At 44.1% G+C, this 23,265-nt stretch overlaps 1 protein-coding gene across 1 annotated transcript in view; it reads right to left on the minus strand.

Annotated features, from left to right (window-relative positions):
• EPHA4 (EPH receptor A4) overlaps positions 1-23,265 on the minus strand; it is a 103,597-nt gene that overhangs the window by 73,287 nt on the left and 7,045 nt on the right. The window lies entirely within an intron of this gene.

Raw genomic sequence — 23,265 nt, forward strand, 5'->3', positions numbered from 1 at the left:
CACATTACTCAGGATTGTGTCCTGACCACTTCTGAGTGTCTCCAGGGAAGGAGATCTGCCCCTCACTGGGCTAGCCCACAAACCCCCAGACATGCCAGGAGCCATCTGGAAGCTGTTTATCCACACTCACTGCCCCTTACAGCCTGAAGTTTCACAGTGAGGTGCAATCTCACAGCTACAGGGGAGACCAAGACAGGTGTAATTCCTGGCTCTGCACAGAGGCTGAGCACAGCTTGCCTGACCTGCCTCTGGCATTCATGGACACAACTGTGTGTGTCACTGTCTTAGAGAGGAAAGATCATTCATTTCCCTCCCAGCTGGTCTGGCCTCACCTCTCTGCAGATCGTGGGAGATTCCCGTGGTGTGGATAATCCTCTCACAGCAGTTAATGGCATGAAAGAAGCAGGGAGCAGAAGAAGAGGAAGCAGGGCTATTCCTTTGGGCCCCCTAAACTGAAAAGTACCTACACAGACACCCAGAGTATATGCTTCAATATCCCTGCCTCAGTTTATCCACTCGGAATCAGCAATAAGAGTCACAATAGATACACCTAAAAGCTGTTGTGAGGTTTAATTAAGCAATAGAGCACTTGGAGATCTCCAGATAACAAGATGCCCATAAAACAAGAGGAGGTGATTATTTCTGATGAAACAAATCATGGCAACAGCCTTGCTCAGCAGGGAATACCCAGGGTTGTCACAACTCTCCTTTTACAGCCGTGATGGAGGAAGCTTGTAGAGATTGTTTACCTGCTCTTCTGCATCTCAGGCTTTGGCAGGACGTTCAAGAAGATGCAGCAAAATGCCAGCATGGGCTGCACTCTCAGAGACGTGAAATACAGCCCCTATTTGAAAATCAAAGAGCTGGGAATCTTCTCCTGTCAACAAGCCTTCCAATAGAGAAGAATAATTTAGCGTGAATAGCTGAAATCTCCCACCTTAGGGTGATCTGGTGGCTGGGAGGAGAAACGCGTTTTGGCAGTTCCCACATTCTTTTGTCAAAGTTCTGTTGTCTGGGAAAGAGCAGAGTGCCAGAAGCCCTTGCAGGTGAATACCTTGGCTGTTTCATGCTCATTTGATTCAGAGCAATAGCGTGTTTATCTAGATGTTTGGAAAGTTATTAATGAGATCAGCAAATCCTTTCCATGTATAAATTGTAAATCACCTTCAGCAATGCCATGTAAGTTATCAAGTCAAGTGAGAACATGCCTATTTATCTGTGATAGTCTTTTATCACCAATAAATAAAAGCAAGACAGGGAATTACCTCGGGACAAAATAGCTCTGAAGCAGAGTCTGTTAGGTCACCAACAGAAACAGCACAGCAGAACCCCTGTCAAGTTGGGCATCAGGACATTCTGAAGGATGAGCCAGGAGTGGCACTGCACCAGTCCAGAAGGAGAAGGTGAGCAGCTCTTGCTGCTGATCCCATTCAGGTGCATGCAGAATGCTTTGCACCACTCTGGTTCCTCAGTGCTTGCTCTGCAGAGAGCAGATGTCTCCCCCAGCCTGCATTCAGTGCCTCCTTTTATCCTCACACGTCCCTGCAGAGTGAGGGAGAGGCACTTGATGTACAGAGGCTGATTTGAGGACCTGCTGTCACAGCCCCAGCAAGCAAGAAATTCAGAAAAAGAACAGCCAAAGAGAGACCACTTTTATGAGTGACTGCTGGGGGCTCTGGACAAGTTGTACAATTTGAGCTGGACTCAGCTTTTAAATCCTCTACTATCCTGAATTCATAAGATGTATGGTATCTTTAAGTCAGGGCTCTGCCCATCCATCTTCCAGGTCCTGGCAACCCAGAGATTTACAACACAGCTGCTGCTCCAGGAGTACAGGATTTGGCCCAGTTGTGCAATGGGCATATCACCTGCTAAAACTTTAAAGCAGGGGTTTTTACAGAGGCAGACATTTAATGCTGTAAGAACTCTTCAAGGGTCCTGCAGAAAGTCTCCCTTTTTATGAGAAGGGAAATTAAATGAAGTCCTGGGGAAAACAAGCCCATGTCAGGCATGACCAAAACCAGCTGTGATAGGTCTCTTCTCTCCCAGGTTAGTATTTGCCAGACAGCTCCAGGGAGGCTCTCAGCAGACACACCAGTGAGCAGCAGAAATGATGAATTACAAGAGGATGGCAGGGCTCTCTGACTTGCTCCAGGGGAAGCATCCAGAGTGAATCCACCTGTACCACAGCAAAGCCTACACGGTAGAGGTGCCTGCTGCTCCTGTGGGAGATGGAGCTCACTCTGGGCACTGCAGGAGGCACAGACCATGGCATGATAGCAGCTCCAGCTCCAGCATGAGGAATGAGCCCACAGCTGAGCCAGCTGCTAAAGCAAATGGAGACTTCTCAGGTGAGTGGGTTCATGTCAGCCAGTGCTGATGAGGGGTTTTCTTCCCTCTCTCCACACAGATCCCAGGATGAGATATTCCCATTCCCAGTGGGGCTTTGTCACACTGCCAAACACACAGTGCCCAGGCTGGGACACAGGTCAGGACACAGCCAGCCCACAGAGCCTTCACTCCAGCTACCATGACACAAAAGGGAAAGCTTCCCTTCCAATTCCTGCTGGATGTCCTACAGCTGCTAATTAGGAGAAAGTGACAAAACAAACACAGTTTTGCTTCTTAATCTGGAAAAGCAATTGTCTCCAACAAAACTGCTGGCAAATAAACTCGATGAAAACATTCCATTTTGGCTCAGAGGCCCCCATGGTTGACACAATAGAGCTATTTATTCAAATATCTACACAATACGTAAATTAGTGCAAGATAACAAAGAAATTAATTGTGGTGACCATGGAGCTATTTAGAAATGGCCAAAAGCATCACTGACTTCAGTCCAGGCCACAAAAATCCACTCCAGCAAAAAAATCTGGTGGCAAGGCTGGAGCTGGCGTGTGACTCACGTCCTCCCTGATCACCTCATGCTCTTCCTGAAATGATAAGCTATCAGCTCAGAGTTCTTATGAGCACTACTTTATCTACTTTATCTCACTAAACCATATCAAGACTTAATTTTGCCTCAACAATTAACAAAATGTTATCACCAACATCCCAATCGAGGATAGCTAGGAGAACAAGGTTTTAAAATGTTGTCCACATGGTGATCTCACAGAAACTAAACAAATTTGCTTGGGTATGCGAGACAATCTGTTTCCAGCATATATTTCTCACTTTTCAAGAGATCCCAAAGTCATACAGAGTAACCTCCACTCCCATCTTCAGCCAAGACAGAAGACCTGAGGCAGAAATGGATTTTTTCCCCTTTTTCTCTCTGCCTCTGTCAACTAGCAGTAGGGTCTTCCCAAAATAGAAAAAAATACCTTGCATAACTTCATTGTCTTCCTGGTGCTCCCCTGACTGCCGAGTTCCATACAGTGAGGCATCTCACAACTACAGATAGATAATCCTCTAGAGCTGCCCCTGCATCCACCTAAGGCCAGCAGAGCCTTTTTCCCTGTGCCCACCCCACAGAAGGGTTACTTGTCTTTAGCCACCAAAACTGAGCTCCAGGAGATTGTTAGGTTGCTCCAGCAAGGAGTCCTTCAGGGATCACCATCTGCTTGAATTTGCAAGCACTTTGTCACTCATTTACCAAAATTTTTATTAGACTAAAAAAAAAAAAAAACCAACATAGGAGAGCCTGTACTTTCAAAAACTAATGCTCAGTTCAGCATACTAGTTTTCCATGTTCCTCACTTGTAATTACTTAGTGCTTTCTCTTGCATGCATTCATTAAGAAATATAAATTTAAATAAACAAACCCCAGATTTTCTAGCAGAACCAAACCATTAAATTTGTACATAATCAAAACTTGAGGCAGTTAAGCAGAACAGGAGGAAATGTGCTGGCTGCAATGATTTAGTCATGGTGTGTCTGATGTGCCAAGTTTATTTTCTAGACATATTTTTCCTATGTGAAGGTGCAGCCAAACAGCAGCCACTAATGGATCAGTAAATCTACAGTGTGCCAGGCAGAGCCCCAAATACATGAGATCAGCAACCAACTGGGAGAAGAGAGGAGATGGGATTTTTGGCTATATTTTGTTCTTATGCATTTGCTTGTGTTTTGTGAATGTGACAGAGCTATTTTCGCGGTTGTACCCAACTCATCATGGGAGATAAGCAATCTTCTATAAGACCCATATGAATCACTTTTGTCAACATTAAGTGGATTTTGGTATTGCAAACACTTAGTGACTTTATTCAGGCACGCACCAAAGAGGCCAGAGCCCAAAGACAGAGCAGCTGCTCTGGTGTATTAAAAGGTTTCCCAGAAATGCTGTCAAGGAGCAGCCTCAGCATCCAGACACCTCAGTGGTACCTGAACACTCACAGAGCTGCTGCTGACTCATAACCCAATTGCACTGGAAATTCTGCAGCTGGGGAGCACAGGGCAGCCTCAGAGCTCCTCCACCTCCTTACACACAGAGCCCATGACAAAGAGCATTTGCAACTCACAGATTCAAGGTCAGAGTGTCCAAGTTTCCAGAATTCTCCGTAAGTACAAAGTCTAAAGAACGGATACCAACAGATTGATTTTTTTAGTATCTGCCTGAAGAAAGCAAAGATGAAAGCTATGATTAGTTCAGCTTCTTGAGGGGGACTTCCCTGTCAGTGTGTGTTAGTGACTCGTTAAACAAAATGTTTTGCAGTAAATCACATGGAAACGTGAACTCAGCAAATGCCAGAGGCAATGGCAGGCAGGATATGAATGACAATCAGAAAGGTGTGTCCGGATGCTTGAGGTATGAGCCATGACAAACTGCTTGTGAAATTTCACCTGCCCCAATCGGGACAACAGGTTGTGGCCTTCAGGAAAAAAAAGCCAAGAAAAAGAAAAAAAAAAAGGCACTTGATGTGCTAATTAGAAAGTAAACTCTGTGTCTGAAAAGCATCCAAAGATTCCAGCCTCAGCAGGGAATAAAACCTGAGATTGTGGGAATTTTAGTCTGAATCAGACCTCACTAAATGGTTATGGCAAAGCTGGAGGAAGACAGTGCAAGCCTGGGAAGTGACTGCAAGCGACTCTTTAGTCAGAGAGAAGACTGAATTTTTTCACATAATCATTCATTTTTACTTGTGGGCTTCTCAAATAAATTTAGCAGACTTCTGTTCATCTTCTCTGAGCTGCTCTTGACTTATTAGAAAATACACAGAGCTGATAACAATCCTAGCAAATTTCAAGAATGAAAAGCAGACAGACACATACCTTAGCTGATTAAATGTTGAACATTAACAACATCCATTACCATCACCAGCAGCTAGAGATAACTAACAAAGAGGAACATGAAATCACATTACTGCATTCAGCAAACCTTCAGAAAATGCTACTTTTCACAGTCAAAAATAGCATACCTTACCAGCCCAGATTTCAACAGCCCATTCTGTCAGCAGTAAAAGCTGTTTTCTAGGCCACAGCATTTTCCTTTAATGCAATCTGATTTGCCATTGCATTCTGAGAAAGCTCAGGTGAATGTGTGATACTGAGAGAGGACGGTCGGTAATCCAGAAATGAAAGCCTCAAACTCCTCGTGTAGGGCAAGGTCAAAGAGCAGCTGCCCATGGAAACTCCCACACAGAGAGACTTGCATGCCACATTCTATTCCCAGGAACTTTGTACTAAGGGTATTTTAAATTAACAGCAACATACATCTCAACAAATGATTTTAAAAATGTGAAGATAATGACTTCTCATATGGCTTTACTACTGCTTGCACTTACAAATATGTCACCAGCGTTTTATCTCCCACATTAGCTGATATTTAAGAAGTTCTGATTATTACTCACACTGTTCTCAGTGTTATATCTTTTCCTAGCAACTGAAAGAGGAAAACAAGCCAAAATAAACCACAATGGTATTTTTGAAGCTACACTGTAATAGCCACCTGGGATAAAATCCTGCCTGTGTGTTTCTAAGAACTGTGGTACCATAAGGAAGTAGTGATGAAAGAGCTGGTGGAAGTTTTTGAAAAAGACAACTACCTCTCATAAGTTACAAGTAAACTAAACAAAAATTAACAAGCTCCATAAAGCAATTAAAATCCAAAGTGTAAAGTAGATGTAATGACTCAACAGCCTGATCACTGCTCTCATAAAACCACCCTCATAATGCATGGCCTGAGTCTCCTTACCTTGCTTAATTTTATCACCATAAAATTAAGCAGCAAATTGAAATTCTCATCATCTATCAGTGGGGTTTCACTGATAGAAAAGTTGTAAGGCAGGAGAAGCAGAGCCAAGGGCTATGCACTGAGAAGCCTCACAGGAAAGCAGATCTGTGCACCACAGGGTGTCTGAGTTTGGCCCCATCAGGGGTCCCTGCAGGAGCCAGAGGCCAGCTACCAGCACTGCACTGCCTGCAGCTGTGCTGCTTTATCAGTCCCACCCTCTAAAGGCAATTCAGTGGGCACTGTCACTCACATCCTAGAGGCAAAGCACATCCCTCCTGGCAGTGAAAAAAAGCCTGGAATGATTCAACAGTGGGTTTAAAATTTTTTAAAAATAATAATAAAAAATTAAACTAACCAAACAACCCCCACCCCAAACTGCAGAAGGGAACAAACACCATGTAAACCCCTAATTTCTGCACTTTAAACCTATCTCATTACTGGGTGGACAACCCTCCTCTTCCCATCCTGCCCTCTGCACTGCCAATAAAATACTGCTGATGTGATTCAGCCCTAAGAGAACATTCTCATTCTAGACTTTTACCCAGCTGAAAAGTTTCAAAGATGTTGTAAGACTCAATACAATAAAGCAAGTGTCCTTGGTCTCCCAGATAACCAGGCTTTTTTAGTGTTTAAAATAACCAATACACATTCCACGCATATTTAAACACATCTTTGTATTACTTCTCTATAAAGACATCTTTGGTCCTCACAAAAGAGGCTGTTCATGGTCTTAGGTAATGCAGAGTATATTAATTGGGCAATACCTCACACTTATTTTGGAATGCTAATTTGGACAGAACCCAGCTCTCACTGTCACTTGCTGACTCTTTGGAGGGGTGGCAGTGACTCAGGAACACAACAGCACATTTGTGAGGGGAATTTCAAACATGCTTGGGTGTCACAGTAGGGCTTGAGCAGTGTCCCTGAACTACCAAAGCTGATGGGTTGAGATTTAACCACCTAGTTTTAGGAGGCAGATGTCATCAGCAGTTTGGGATCAGCTTTTAACTTCAGGTGAAGTAAGAGAGTTCAAAAATTAACTAGATAACCCTGCCAGTATCCACCACCAAGCCTGTGCCAAGAATGAAGCAGCTCCTTAATCTCTGCTTATGCAGCTCGTATCAAAGTTAACCCTCAAATTCACATTAAAGAGTCCATGGTACATAATAATTTGGGACACCGCCTGCCTGCAGAAAATACAAGCAGCATGTTTAAACAAATGGAACAGCCCATGAAGCACAAAGCTCCCCGCCTGGGCTGGAGCAGGGCAGCTCAAAGCAGGGATTTGCATGGATGGCACTGCACCCGTCCCTCGGGCTCTCCTGAAGCCATGGCTGAGGCTGTGCCCCAGAGGAGCCTGCAGGGAGCTGGGGAGGGAAAGCAGAGCCCGGCTCGGGCCCCACCCTGCACAGCAGCACCTGCAGGCAGAGAGCGGTGCCCTCTGAGCTGGGGATTGCTCAAGGAGCCCGGAGCTCCGGGCTGGAACGGGGCAGCCTGGGGCTGCTGCTGGCTCCTCCAGAGCCTGCCCTGCCCCCTGCACCGGCCCTGCAAGGCTGAGAGCAGCCCTGTGGGAAAGCCATGGCTCTGCAGCACCTCCAGCCCCACTCCTTAGCAAAGCCTGGCCCATAGCCCCACTCCTCTCCTTCCCTTCCCATCAGCATCATCTGCCCCAGGCCTGTGCTAGCCAAACCCTCGCTGGCCTTGGCACTTCAGGTACATCAATTTGCCGGAGTTATTCTGTCCCAGTAAAGCCACCGGCCACATACTGTGACTTGAAATGCTACCTCCCCTTATACTCATTGCCTTTCCTCTTTCTCAACATGAAACTTGGTAAAATCAACATAAAAGTAAACACAGAGAACCAAGAAGACACTTCTTTCCTTTAAAGACTTTCACTGACAACAGACAAGTATTTTTGGCAACTGGTGTTTTTTATGAGCTGGGCAATCTCATACAATTCTACAAAAGACCCCTTTCAGGTTTTGGTTATTTATGTGCTTCTTTCTTGCACAAAACCAGGCAGGAGCTCCCACAGCCAAGCCCTGCCATGAGCACCCTCCCTGCAGCTCAGGTGAGGACTCTGGGCACTGCCACCTCTGCTCAGCTGACACATCCTCCTTCTCTGCTTGGGAAACATCACTGTTGACCCCAGCCCTTATTTCCTGCTACTCCCTCCCTGTTGCAATGGCATTCCCAGCAAGAGCTTTAAATAACAGCCTGGGGTACAAGAAGAGTGACTAACTCTTTACATTTCCAGTCATACACGGTGATCTCCCAACAGCACTGACAAGCCCTGCCTGCAATACTCTATTCAGCAGACATTTTCTGCTATGGAAAGATGCTCGTAATCATATCTTAGGGCAATTAGAAACACAAATTGTTTTTCCCTTTCTCCTGCCAGGCAGTGGCTGGCTGTGCCCTTGAAGTAGAGCCAGCCCAGGCAGGACAGGTAGGGCCAGCTGCTGCAGGGAGCAGGAAGGGCTGAGGCCCCAGGGCATGAGACCTCAGCTCAGCCTGCTGGGACTCAGCAGGACTGCTCTGCAAATCAGGGCTCAGGCAGAAACCTGGGCCAGCACCAGGTGAAACTAAGCAGATGAGCAAGAGAGGATGACTTTTAAATGGGGAACAGCATCCCAGGGGCCAGGGCAGGTGACAACCCACGATGAGAAGATGTTACTCTCATTAGCACTCAGTGTTTTTCAGACAAGGTTTACTGGGCAGGTACTGGGGAGCAAAGCACCCACCTCACATGAGAAGGTGAGCTCCTAATAACAAGCAAACAGGGGCATGTTAAACTTGTCATATTTTATTGCCTTATATTGGGTACTGCACTCACCCATGAGACCACTGCAATAGTCTTTAAGAGTCTAAGAAACTTCAAAATGTTTATACTAAAATCAGCATGATCCCTCAGCTAAAAAATACACTTGCAATTTTATTAAAAACTAGAAACCCAGTGATTTGCTCACATTCACATAATTCAAAGGAACAGTCCTTTCTGGCACTTCCCTAAGCTCAGGAGTTTATGCTACCAAACAAAATGAGTGTTGTAGGTTGAAGCTACTCTTTGATCTGCTAAATAAATCCATAGTAAATTCAGGTTCAATTACAGTATTCAAATTTATGACATCCACAGTGCTTTATGAAGTTAGTGACAAATGCCAGTTTCATATAGAAAACATGTATTAACCTGCACAAGCCACAAAAAAAGGAAAAAATCAATCAGCTCTATACAGATGTATCAAAATGTACTTTGACAGTTTTATACAGTCTTTTACATGCATTTGTCAATACATTTGATTGCAGCTGTAGATACTGTGAACAACTCATTGTTACAGAGAAATTTTTAGTTTGATACACTGAAAAGCAAAATTTGTTTTACTGATACACCTACATGCATATTCACCAATGCAGTCATTGTTACTGCCAAAATTTCATTTGCATGCAAAATACTTCTGGTGCAAATTACCAATAACATAAGGGAGCCCATGAAATGTTAAAGACTTCAAAGGATGAGAGAAAAACTATTTGCATTTTGGGCCTGATCCAAAGCACATTAAAGTCAAGAGGAATCTTTCCATTGGCCGCAACAGATGTTCTGACTTGAGGAAGTTTTGATGCAAGTCATTGACATAACAGCACACCAGCAAGACCACAAAATCTACTTTCTAAAAGAAACCGAAAGTTAACTTGGCTAAATACTGGTTTGCTACATGGCAGTTGTCTCTCAGTTTCTCCCAGGACAACCTCTGCTGCCTGTCCTGCTGTCCACAGCACATCTCTGTTTGATAGCCCACGTTCATTCCATTTCTACATCTACACTTTCTTCTCTTTTCTTCATGGCTTTTAATTTCTTTCTCACTCTCCAGATACATAACTTCATAACAGTGTTGTTTAATTCCACAAAAGTGATTTATGAGACAAGTATCTAGGCAGGACAATACAAAAAACTGTCAAAATATGTTTTGATAGGTCACTACCTACAGATCACTAAGTGCTTTCAGTCCTTGAAAAACAGTTTCTGGGTCTCATAAAAGATGTAAACTGCTAGCTGCTCTCATGTGTTTGAAAATAATCAGCTTAATCAATGTTGCTTCAGCAATCTCTGTTCTGTTCCATCAATGATTTAGGTGCAATTTTTCATATGGCATGAATGTCATAATGGCTCCTACTCCAGGGCAGAAAAAAAACCTGTTCACAGAAAGGACAGGAAGCACAGCGTGCTAAATGAAACCAAGGGATTGGACTTGCAACAGTGCAGGGACCAGGTAGATACATAATAGCATGTTTATGTAAATAAACTTGAATAATTTTTTCCTTTTAGGAAGGAACATTTTTCCTAACCTGACCCAAAAAAGAAATGAACTAGTAGAAAGAGTATTTTTCTAGCACACACATTATTAACAAATGCCATATCCATTTTATGTGTGTCACCAGTAAGCAGAAACAAACCCCTGCAAAAAAAAAAAAAAAAAAAGGTACTAGGACACAATGCACATTTTTCTTTCTCTCTATACTTCAAAATCATAAGCACTCCTCATATTTCACTATAAAAGGTTTTATTTCTTGGTTCCCGCAGCTCAGGTAATGATATCGTAACTCAAAGGTGGTGCAAGGCTCACTATAGCTCTGACCTCATAAACAATTTTAATATCCCTTCTCCACATCCTCACAGATACAGGACTGCACCTGAGCAGACAATATCTCCTCAGGAGTTACTTGTTTATTCAATGTGTAGTGAGCACATGTGCTCCACATTAAAACCACCCTGGATGCAAAGAGAAGGCTCCCTTTGGCTGAGGGGACCACCTTCCAGCCAGCTGAGATACATCTGCCAACTATCTCAGGTGCACAGGAGGGAGTGCAACATCAACCAAACTACAGCAGAGACCCACAAAGCAAGGAGGGCAGCACCACTCCTGCTGCACACATCTGCTCTGGGCTGTTCCAGGAGGCTCCAGAGCGAGGACAGCAGTGCTGCTGCAAGGGGGAGGGACCCAGGCAGAAGCAGCATTTCTGCTCATCTTTCCAGGTGAGCCAGCAACAGGCAGAGCTCTTCACAGCTACTCCACACCATCCCTGACATTCTCTATTATTTCCATGGCTCAGATGCTCAGAGGGAATACTAAGGCCAGTAAAACAAAGCTGTGAATCTCATGTGTAGGACCATGAAAAAAGCCAGGGCCTGTCCAGGATCCCTCTGGCTCCAAGAAGGACTGGAACAAACAGAGAGGGTTGTCCAAGACACCTAAAGAAGGTTCTGTTTAGCTGGAAGTAGCTGGTTAAACTGGAAAGCTGAATAGCACAGCAAGAGCTCTAGAAGCCAAGAGACCTCTTCAGAATGAAAAAGTTTCTCTTGAGGGAAGGTCAGGAGACAGTCTGATCAAGGCTTTCTCACTAGGTCAGACCTCAAGAGCTGCTTTCCACCTGTAAGACAATGGTGATCCCCTAACAACTGTACAAGAGCACTTAGCACAAGAGACACGGATAGAGATGATCCCAGTCAGCCTATTCCCAGTCCCACAGGAGGATAACCTGTAGTTAAACCACAATAGCGGATGTCTAACTTATTCTGAAAACCCTCTGATACTGAGATTCCCCCACATTCCTGGGCAATCTGCACTGGCACTAGAGATCTCAGGAATTATGAGAATTTTTTTTCCTTGGGTCTAGCCTAATGTTTTGTTTTTGCCATTTAAGCCCATTTTTTCTTGCCCTGTTTATCAGCTCCATCTTTACAGCCAAATTCTGTGCACCTCTGGTTAAAGAAGAAAGGTGAGAGACATTTCAAGATATCTTCAATTTTAAGCAATTCCAACCTTTGAACTACTGAAACTGAACTGGACAATAAGCCCTAACATAGGCAGAAGGGATGCTTTAGTCTCTTATGCCTGCTTAAGGGCTACAAATCCATCAATCAAGCTCTGGACTACTTAGCCAATGCACAGTGCTTCAATTACTTCCTTCTGGAGAAAGGCCAGAATAAGCTCGTTGATGTGAATAGGTAAAACAGAATCTACTACTTTCTGAAAAATCTCTTCAAGAAATAAATTGAGAAGAGCTCTCAAGAATTTATTTCCCCTTACCTTACCAGCAGGACTTACTTGTTATTGAAAGCCTGCCTGCAAGACTCATGATGCTGAATTCAGGGCAATAGACAATTTATTTTGAGAAATCACAGATAAACTGAATGAAAATATAGGAATTAAAACCTAATACAGAAAGAAGACACAGATCAAATCAGCAGTGATTGACAGTATCTCTGTTATATAAAGCATTAGTAATGATTAATAAACTTGAATTTATGCCATACTTCTGGCTCTTCAGAAGGCTTTTACATTAAAAAAAAAGCAAGAAAAAAAATACCTGGCAAAGGACAAGGGCCATTTTCCAAAAATAGTGATGAGGTCTAATTTTCTATTTCATTGGCACAACTCATCCATAGCCTCACTATCTGGCTGACAACCTCCCTGGACAAAATCAATCACAGCAGTGGCACCAAGCAGGGCCAAGTCTCCAGACTGTGGAAATACTCCCAGGATACATCAGGAGCCTTTTGCCAATCCCTGCCAACACTCTGGCAGGGGAGAGGAGGGGCTTTCATCCTTTTAATCATAAAGAGGTGCAGGTAAATTGTCAGAGTATCACACCTCCATAAACACTTCAGATTTTTTTTAAAATGGGCAAATTCTGCCCTCTTCTATACTGTGACAAGCCCTACTAGCTCTGAGTGACACAGATATAGTATTTGACCTAATTGCATTTTAAAGCCCAACTAAAGTTCTTGCACTCTAAGCCAAGACAGACAACTTTTCTTCTACCCACAAGTCCCTGTGACACAATACTTCTGACACATTGCAAATTTCTGAAGAATTATTCCTTCCAAACAAGTATCTTCCTTGTTATTTAGCCAGGCTGAAGGGCAGATCACTGTCATTTATGGCACAGGCACAGAGAGGAGTGAATAGCAATTACTCAGCATTTGTTAAAGAGAAGGCCTCACCTTTAATAATTGCACAGTCACATTTCTTTCCACAGGGTCAACCAGAACTCCGGAAAGGAGACTTGCTGATTGACACAAATATGTTTGTATTTCAAAGGGTAAACTACAAAGTCAAATAAAAGGCAATGTTTGCACAAGAGTTAACTTTGTCATTCGGCATTCTCAAAGAGCTCAACAATCCCACGGAAAAATGTCTCTCCTTTGCTACACTACATTTTTGACTCAAACTTTAATACAGGTGTATAGAGAGGTCAAATTAGCATTACTGCAAAAGTCTAGCTAAACACAAAGCCACAAGAAAGAGGAGTTAGTGGCAACCTTTAAAGAAGCAGAGGAATATGCAGGGCAGAACTCCTGTCCCCATATCCCCACAGTGAGCTGGGAGCTACTAAAAACTCAGCACAAGTCAGAGCAGCAGGGTACTCTGATTGCACAGACAGCCAAACCAATGCCCAGCCAAACAGGAAAGGGGGAGGAGATCTCCTTTTGCACTCTCATACCCCAATTACAGCTCATCTTGAGCCAAAAATGCCAGCTCTGCACAGTCACCACCCCAGCACAGCCTAATGGGAAGGAGATGAGATAATAAGGCCACATACTGCTCTTGGGACTGCACCACCCCTGTTAAGACAAGGGCAGGTCCCTGCAGTGCTGGACCAACCCACAGGGCACCTCCACCAGCCTCTGTCACAGCCAGTGCTGCTCTTCACAGGGGACAAGGGCTCCTGCCCCTTTCTCTGGCAAAGCTGTGGCTGTGCTCCTTTCCCCTCTGCTGCGAGGACTGTAGGTGCATTTGGTTCTCCTTTCTCTCCCAAATTAAAGAATCCTAAAGCTACAAATGGATGCTTTCACAGTGCCCACAACCCTTTGAGCTCACTTTCCCAAGCTATTGGGTGTGTTGAATTCAAGGTTACCAAGTGCATTAATTCTGGGCACATTAAAACTGGGCACCAAGAGCATGTCTTCAAAGAGCCACTGAGAGCTTTAAGGTGAATCAACTAAATGGATAAAGGATCTGCACGGGGTAGATTCAGACAAAAAGGATGGAAACAGTGATGCACCTTCAGTTATATACACTGACTTCACCCCTTTAGTTGATGCTTTCAACTTTCTTCCCCATGTAGAGAGGCCTTTGAACCTCAAAGCATTACGAAACTGTACATTATCAGCCACATCTATAGGAGTGTGTGTTGCACTCAGCACCCACCAAAATGTCATGTCCAGCCTAAATAACTGGATCCAGTATTCTCATCTTGTATGGATTTTTGGAAGTAGTCCAAATTTGGGCCAGCCTGACAGAACTGCACCTGGGAGTAGCAGAGGTTTCTAACATGCCATGGGAATGACTTCAGCAACAAACCACAAAAAAAGTTCTTTCACATTAAGTGTAACTATTGCTACTCTAAGATTAAATATTACCTGGAAATTACACTCATTAACTGCAGAGTCCTTGATTAATGAGCAGGTGGAGTGTGCATAGGGACCTGGTCCTGATTTCAGCTGTCTTATTAGCTCTACCCTGGACACTACTGATCGCCACAAAAATAAATGAGGAAATCCAAGAACTAATTATGAGTGAACAAAATGTGTCAACCTAATAACTGCTTTGGGGTACTTCAGAGATTAAGGGAAGGCTGGCAGATGTGCAAGATGCAAACACTGAAGCCACTAAAAAGAAACAGCAACACAACTCTGCTATCTTCTGGTACCTCTGGTGAGTGAGACCGCAGGAAGCCTCTCCAGAAATAGTCTCCATTTCAGAAGAGCTCCAGAGCCATTTTGATTGCTGCAATCATTTGTTCATTGTTCTAGCAGCAGAGGACAGGAGGAACCTCTGGTGCTGCCTGCACTCCCCAGGCAGGGGCTGTCTCTGCTCAGGGAGCAGACTGGGCTCTGCCCAAGGCCCAGGGAGGTGTGTGTCGGTGGGCAGGAGTCTGGCAAAGTGAGAGACGGGAGAAAGCACGAGAGAGCATCCCACACCAGCTCCCGGAGGGTGCCCCTGCAGGTGTGCAGGCACATGGGCTGGGCTCACACAGGGAAGCCAGAACCACCTTCTGCAGCTTGTCAGCAAACACAGCTGGATCTAAGCATCTCCTGCTGCTCTTATCCAGCAGCCACTGCCTCCAAGCACTTCTGTGCAACAGCAGGGACTGCCCACACACTCGCTCTTTAATTCGTGTTTACTTGTCTCTTCAAAAAGCCCGAAGAAATCTTCTACACACAGCAGCTAAGTACAACAAAACTCAAGCATCAGAGGAGGAGTTCAGCCAACTTGTGCCCTGTGACTGATCTTCTCCTATTTCTCCCTCCACTTTCCTTCTAATCCTGTTTATAATTACACAAGCTGTCTGATCTTCCCAAAGCTATCAATTCCTTGGAATCCATTTTCAAATGGCCATCCCTGAAAGATCCTGGGCAGCAGATCAAGCACTCTCAGCTTGACACTGGCCACAGCACTAGTGATGACTCCCCTGAAATGCCGGGGTGCAGCAGCCCAGACCCCAGCTAGGGCTGTCAAGACCCAGCCCCGGCAGAGATCAGGCAAAGAAAAAGTATCGATCCACTTCTTTTAACATGCTAATTTGCCCAGTGGCTGCTTCAGTCATTGCCAGGCTGGACACTTCAAAAGGAAACTGTTTTCAAAGCAGCGATGTCTTTTTCAGCAGCAGAAAAACTTAAACTGAAAACAAATGAATTCAAGCCCCAAGTTCACAGAAGCACTGGCAGGTATTCTTCAGCTCCCCAGACAGAGATGTTTGATGTATGGAAAGACAGACTTGTTAATTAGGGTTATTAAAATGTGGCCTGGCAAAAAACCCTCTGGGATTTAAAATAAGAAAATCCACACCCTCTAAGTGCACACCTTACTATAAAGATAACCTCTACTTGCATCAAAAATATTCAGCCATAACCTCTGGAAGTGTTCCATTGATTTCCACACACACATTTCTTAGGAGAAGAATAAAATGTATTTAAAATTAAATTTCTGAAATTCAATTTCTGTAATTCAACATCAACGCTGGAGAACATTTTGGCCTTTCTTAGCATTGATAATGGGGAAAATAAAGGCAATTGTTCATTCCCTTCAGGCTGCTGGGAACACACAGAGAAGGGCAGACAAAACCCTCGGTGTGACAGAGACATTATTAAAGTATTTCGGGAAGCAGCAGCGTTATTGACTGACGCCTTTGCTACCAACACTGGCCTTTCAATCACGGGCTAACACAATGAGAGGAATGGATGAAATGGCAGGGTTTAATTAACGCTCTGGCCAAGTACTGAAATGTGTTACATTACACAAGTTTTGCAGGCAGAACAGAAACCTATTCAGTGTTCTGCATCAGTGTTTGTGGCTCACATCGTGCTCGCAGGAAAACCTGACATGAGCTGTGAAAACCAAGGGTGCTCTCCAAGCTGGGGGAGATAAAGAGCTGCAGTTCTGACCCACAGCGTGTTACCCTGTTTGCAAAGACGGAAGAGCCAAAAACTTGAATTTCCCTTGAAATATGTCTTTATTTCCACATGCAGGAAGAGTTTAAGTCACCAAGCTCAACCTGCTCCCTGCCCTGTGGGCTCAGCCCACTGAGCCCAGTGCTGGCTACACCAGCAGCACCAGCTCCCCCCACACTGTCATGCCCTGGCAAAGGAGGGAGCTGGGGATGCTGCTCACCTCTAGCCCCTGCAGGAGGGAACAGGCAAATGGGGAGAACTGACTATCAGCCCATCTTTGCTCTGGAGCAGGCAGCAGCATCACAGCAAACCCATTCACAGAAACAAGGCATGAGGAGATAACACCAGAAAATACAAGCAAAATGGAACTTGCTTCCTTGCCACTAAATTGTCAGCTTTATGGGACTTCATGCTGAACGGTATGAAAAAAAATCCAATTTGCTTTGAAGCACATTAGTCTAACATCCTAATTATTGTTTACATTGCCATTTGCCTTCTATTAAGAATTGAATAATTACCCAGCGCTCCATAGTTTAAAAATACAAGCAAACAGGATTATCTGGGTAATTAAGACACTGTACTGCAGCTTTGTAGTGTGGCTGTACAAAGCTTTCACATATACAAGCAGAAGCAATAAGTATTGATTGCCTTAGCTCAAATGATGTTTTAAGGATGTGCAAGATGGGTCCCTCATTAGGAAAAGGCGAGCAAAAACTTTTGACAATTGAGGAGGGGTAGAAGCTATCTGCAGCTACATCCAGCCTTCACTCTGGTCTTATCTCAGCCACAGACATCCTGTGTGCCTCTGGGAGTTACCAGGCTTCATCCCTCCATGCTCTGCCTGCTGAGCATCCTTCCTCCTCCTGCTCCTCCTGCCCAGCCCAGGCTGCTGAGACTGCTGCCTCTCAGCTGGGCTGGGCAGCACCAGGCCCCGGGAATGTAAATCCTGTTTCCCAGCACACCTCTCTCAGTGGTTTGTACAGATTAACCCAACACTGGTGAGATTTAAACTCAACCATCTAAGAGAAGTGTAAAAAGCAGACCAGCAAATGGGTTTTTTTCTAGGCATCCATGACTAAATGAGCCAAAGTAAATACCAACTGTATAGTATAGCTTTTTTTTTTTTTGCTTTTTTCCCCTCCAAACCTTAATAGCCCATCCACATTGTACTTTGAACAGCATGACCTCCCCTTCTGGGTGACTGTTAGGACAAAAGCAAAGTTTTTGCACGTTCCTTTGTTGTTTTAAAGAGCCTTTCCTCCATTTAATTATGCCACCAGGTTTCACACTGAGCAGTTTACTACCCCTGTGAAATTACCTTCAAGTTAAACACTAATTGGACATCCAACAAAAACGAAAACCCCCCACAACCATGTTTTTCCTTCTGGTTTCTTATAGGATGTAGCCCCAACACGATCGGGGTCCCAATTTCATACCACTGATTTATAAAGACACAAAATGAAAACCAGTCCTTTAAAGAAATACAGTACATTCATGCAGCATGTGTTCTAACTTATATCAATAAACCTTTCAACAAATCCATTCTGAACAAGCCTGTGTTTTGGGAGCATTTAATGAGCCTCAGCTTTATTTCAAGCCAAAGGCAATTTTAAATAAAGTTGAAATAAAGAAAAGTTAAAAAGAAATGAAAGCCACTAAAACCAAAAATAAAATAAAATATGGGTTCTTGTATAATCATGAGGCTTAAGAAAGCAGAACTTTTCTCACAGATTATTTTCATTCAATAAATAAAGACAGCAGAGCATTTCTGCATGTTTACTTACCCAAGTGCTGGGAGCCCCTTTTCACCACACTACAGCCATGGGCCAAGGCAGCAAAGGGAAGAGCTCCAGCCCAGGCCTGAGCAGTACTGGGCACAAAGCACAGGAAATGTCAGAATGCAATGCTGCTTTTTGATGTCCTAAGTGCACACCTGCAGCCCAGAGGGGACCCCAGCCCCTGAACCCCATCATGCCCCAGTGGGGCTGCAGCTGCAGAGGGGCTGGGGGATCCCTGGTGAACATCTGGAGGAGACGGCACCCAAGGGCCTGCAGCCCCTCCAGGCATGGCAAGGGGTGCTCCACACCCAGCCAAGGTTTCAGGGCTGGCCAGGGTGTGAGCACAGCCCTGTCCCACACAGCAGCTGCAAGGGAGCTGCACAGGGGGCCAGAGGGACAGCCAGCCATGGCCAAGGCATGAGGAGCACGCTGAGCAAATATTACACTGTCTCTTAAACAAAGAGATCAAAAAAATCAAAACAGAATTCATTTGCATTAAATCCAAATCTTTTGAGCGGTGCATAAACAGAAGATTTTGGCTGGTGTTTCCAAAGGAAGCTCTTATCTCCTTTGTGAAATGGGGAAATGGGTGTGCTACTTTTCATGAGGGTGTATACAAATGATGTAAATGAGGAATTTGCTGCATGCAAAAGGCAAAGCCCGACAGCTGCCAATCCCCATTCACAGGGAGAGCTTCCCTGGTCTCTAGCAGGAGGAAGGAGAAGGGAACCAACATGTTTGCTTCCCAGGGAGGTGAAGCAGGCTCTGAATATTCATAAAATGGCCGTTTAGTCATGGGAGTGTTAATTGTCTCTGATTCACAACACTGTGTGACCTTACCTGCTCCCTGCAACATGTGAAAAGGATGTCACATAATGGCACGAAACCAGATAAGATTTATCTCACAAGTTTGGGGGGCTTTTTGATGCAGTCTTAAAAGACCTTAGAGTACTGCTGGTATTTCTTTAATCACTACTCACAAGCACAGTAAAGACCAAGCTCAGTGGAGCATATTATTAGACAGATAATAACCCTTACCCAGCCAGGATCTAAATACTGAACACATCACACACTGGATGAGTTGTCTGGAAAGTTTTGGGTTGCCTTTTTTTTAATCCCAAAAGAACACACAACCCTGAAGACAGGCTGGAAGTCCCACAGAGGACTACCCAGACCTACCATGAAATTCATTACCACCACAAAGCTCATCGCCTGATTCTGAGGGCTGTGCTTTGCACCAGTAACACAGAATAAGGAGCAGGCACTGCTCCCCTGCATGACAGCAGAAGCCTTGTCAGAAATTCAAGAGGAAGCAATCACAGCCCTTCTCCAAGCAATACACCAAGGGACAATTGTTTGACAACTGTAACTTGACTTCTGAGGAGGCCAGGCAGGAGAAAAGCAATGGAGTTGCTGCAATGACATTTAAATGCAGGTTTTGAAATGCACCAGGTGGTACAAGAGAATCACAGAGGGAGTAACCCTTGGAAGATCTATTGAGCTACATGAGAACATAGCATAACCACACCAGCAGAGAAGAGAACCAACTAAATTTGGTTCAGACAGACTGTGTTTCAGTGTCGCTCTCAGGCCCCGCCTGCAGCTTCCATCTTCTCAGCTCCTTTTAAAACGTAACATGTTGAGTCTGTGCATTTTTCCCCTGCCAAAAATAATCAACCTGAAAAAAAATCCTTCTGAATTCTCAAATCTGCACAGTCTTAGTCACCCTTCTGATCACCCTTTTGTGCAGACAGACTGTACATCAGTGCTATTTTGACAAAGTTATCTATGACTGAAATGGGAAAGTACACACAAATTACTTCTCCACCCTTAAACCCACCATCCAAGAATCTTATCACAGAAAAACATATAATTAGACTGTACACTTCTGATGTAAACTGAACTGCTGCTTTCAATGATCACAGCCACTCTTCAAAGCCTCCAAGATAAAAAGAATCTTATCATTCAAATTATTGCTTCTTAGGGATGCTCTTATCAAAGTTTGAGGGAAAATTCTAAAAACAGCAATGCTATGAAACCAGGACTGAGCCATATTTTAAATGACACTGGATTTTCTGCCAATTGGCCAATTCACAACTCAGAAAAAGCAAGTGTAGATGAAGACAAAGCTGTTGGCTCTCATAACCTTTACAATATCACAGTAAAAATCTCAACTGTCTCACATATTTATACTAAATGGCAGGTCTAAAATTGAGATTTGTAATTTCACAGCATCAAAATCATCACAGATGGCTACAGTCTATTGCTTCTTTAATCTGTCTTTTCTCCCTTCCAGCTTGTTTTCCTCCCTCCTCCTTTGAGTTAGAAAGATACGTGTTTTATCATAAGGAAATCGTAACTAAATCCAAACCACATTTTATTAATGTGTAACAAAACAATTTACATAACAATGATGAGTACAAGTGAAGTTTAAAATTACTTTATGTCTCAGCTTTGCCCTAAAGCACTAATTGCCTTAGCCTTGAGATGTGCACTATTTGGGCTAGTCATCTTCCATCAACAATATTCCACATTCATATTCTCCTAAATGGACAGCCACTAACGTAGAAGATTGGAGAGAGAATAAACAGTAGTAGAAATAGCAAATCGGGATTTTTTTTGCATCTAATTCACAGCTACACGTTCACCTGCACACAAAGAATCAGAGCTCACCTAAAATTTCTACTGATTGGGACCAATTTTGCAGAACCACTGATACTTCATACACCTGTGAAGCTTCCCAAATAAATATGGATTAAGTACTTTGCTCCTTTTCCTTCCTGTCCCAGGTTTTTGCATATATACATAGAGACACACACTTAGAGATATTCAGTAAGACAATCATCATCAATAAAGTCAACTGGAAAAAAACAGCAGTCAGAAAAAGGACAATTTTTTGTCATCATATTCAAACACCTCCATACCACCAACACAATTTTTTAAAAATCCCATTTGAGGTCAGAAAGTCATTAACTCCCACTACAAGAACTTCAGATGTGAAAAGGCTTTCCATTACGCTTCCCACACACACATCAGAAATTAGGCAAAAGAATCTCAAGGAAAACATATTTTAAAACTGGGGAGGGTGAGTGAACTTGAAGCAGCTTTCAGGACAAGCCAAGGGCCAGCTGGTCTGTCCCAGCAGTGTGTGGCAGGGAGCAGGTCCCAGGAGAGGAACAGGAGCTCCAGCACAGACTGGCCATCTCCCAACAAGTGCAAATCCCCAGTCCACTGGCCCGAGCTATTCCTGCCCACTGAGCTTTTGTTAAACATTTAAGATCTTAATCAATCCTAACTCTGACCCCAGGATCACAGGGGAAGATGGATGAGGAAATGGACAACCTCTGACCTTTCCTTGTATTTGTCCTGCCACAGTCAACCTATTGAAAAACAATTGAGGTGGAACCTGCTCACCAGCTCCCGTCCCAGACCAGAGCCCTTTCACAGCCTTTCCCAAACTCAAAGTCTCTTCCCCTGCCCCCAGTCCTCTGTATCAAAACCACAGGAATCCTCCTCACTTCATCCTCCTCCTCCCCTCCAAAAACCTGTCAGAGCAGAACATTAGCTAAACGATTAAGTTAAGAGTGGAAAGAAAAGAGGAAACCTCATTCAGTAGTGTCAAAGGCCAAACTGCTTTAACAGCCTCACTGGAAACCAGAGAGGAGCTGCACAGTTCTGGTGAGCTTCATGAATTCATCAGGAGGAGCTTCCCAGCTAACTGTTCTGGCTGGAGAATGGCAAATGTGAGAAGAGGAAACCACAAGCAACAGCTGATGAAATGGGTTTAGCACTTTCAATTACACGCTGGCTCGGACGCTCTCAAAGTGACTAGCACTGGCCAACTTCACTCTGGAGAGCCCAAGAGACAGAACAACTCCAACACCTTTGTCAATATGGCATCACCTGATCTTCTTTTAATTGGGAAATGGAGAATGAGCCCAAATGTCCCCAGATGCAGCTGAGAGCCTTGAGGTAAGCTGACAGTCATCCCCAAGGTCTAGTCCAACACTACAAAAATAAACTTTAAAAGCATGCCACTATAACCACTGCCCATCAGCAAAACCTCAAGAGGTTTCCCCTGAAGAACACAGGATTTGTTGGACAATTAGCTCACCCCACCTGGGCTGCTGACACTGAGAAATGGATGATCTGTGTCAATCAGAGTGATGCAGTGCTGACCTAACAGGTCTTTAGGAGAAGGTGGAATCATCTCTGTGCAATAAACCAATAAAAGCCTCCCCACTTCACTTCCTGCTCTCACAACCCAGGCTGCTAAGGTGTCAGGAAGCTTTGCTCTGAAGTTATTGAGCTGTAAAAGAGTAATAGCATCTCCCCAGCCACCAATGGCTCCCCTGGCAGCACCCAGGCAGTACCACAGCCACAGGTTCACACTCATTGTGGCAAACAGGCTTTCAAGTCTCCATCTCACAGGATGGAAAAACCAACCAAAAAACCCAGAATATTTTACCCCAGACAGGATGCCCTCATCTTTCACTCCTCCAATTTCATCCCATGGCAATTTTGTTGCCACTATGCCACATCAGGTTTCTGCCATTGAGCAAAAACACGGGAAATGAAGGCTGAAGTTCTCACAAAGGAGTTCTTTCCTAACAAAATTTAATTTTGATGCATAATAATGAACTTCATATTGACTGTAAATTACCATTTAAAAGAAATCAAGTAGGACATTCAAAAGACACCATTTTTTCAGGAGTCCATCACAAAAGCAGCCAGTTACTTGCTTTGCTAACTTCTTCTCAGTCTCAAGATGATAAAAATGCTCTAGTAAAAAACACACCAAGAAGATGAGGCAACCGACTCCAAAGAAGCTTTTCTATAAACATGGTTCCAAATCCCTAAAG

This window comes from Catharus ustulatus, chromosome 10 (assembly GCF_009819885.2).
Source record: "Catharus ustulatus isolate bCatUst1 chromosome 10, bCatUst1.pri.v2, whole genome shotgun sequence".
NCBI lineage: Eukaryota > Metazoa > Chordata > Aves > Passeriformes > Turdidae > Catharus > Catharus ustulatus.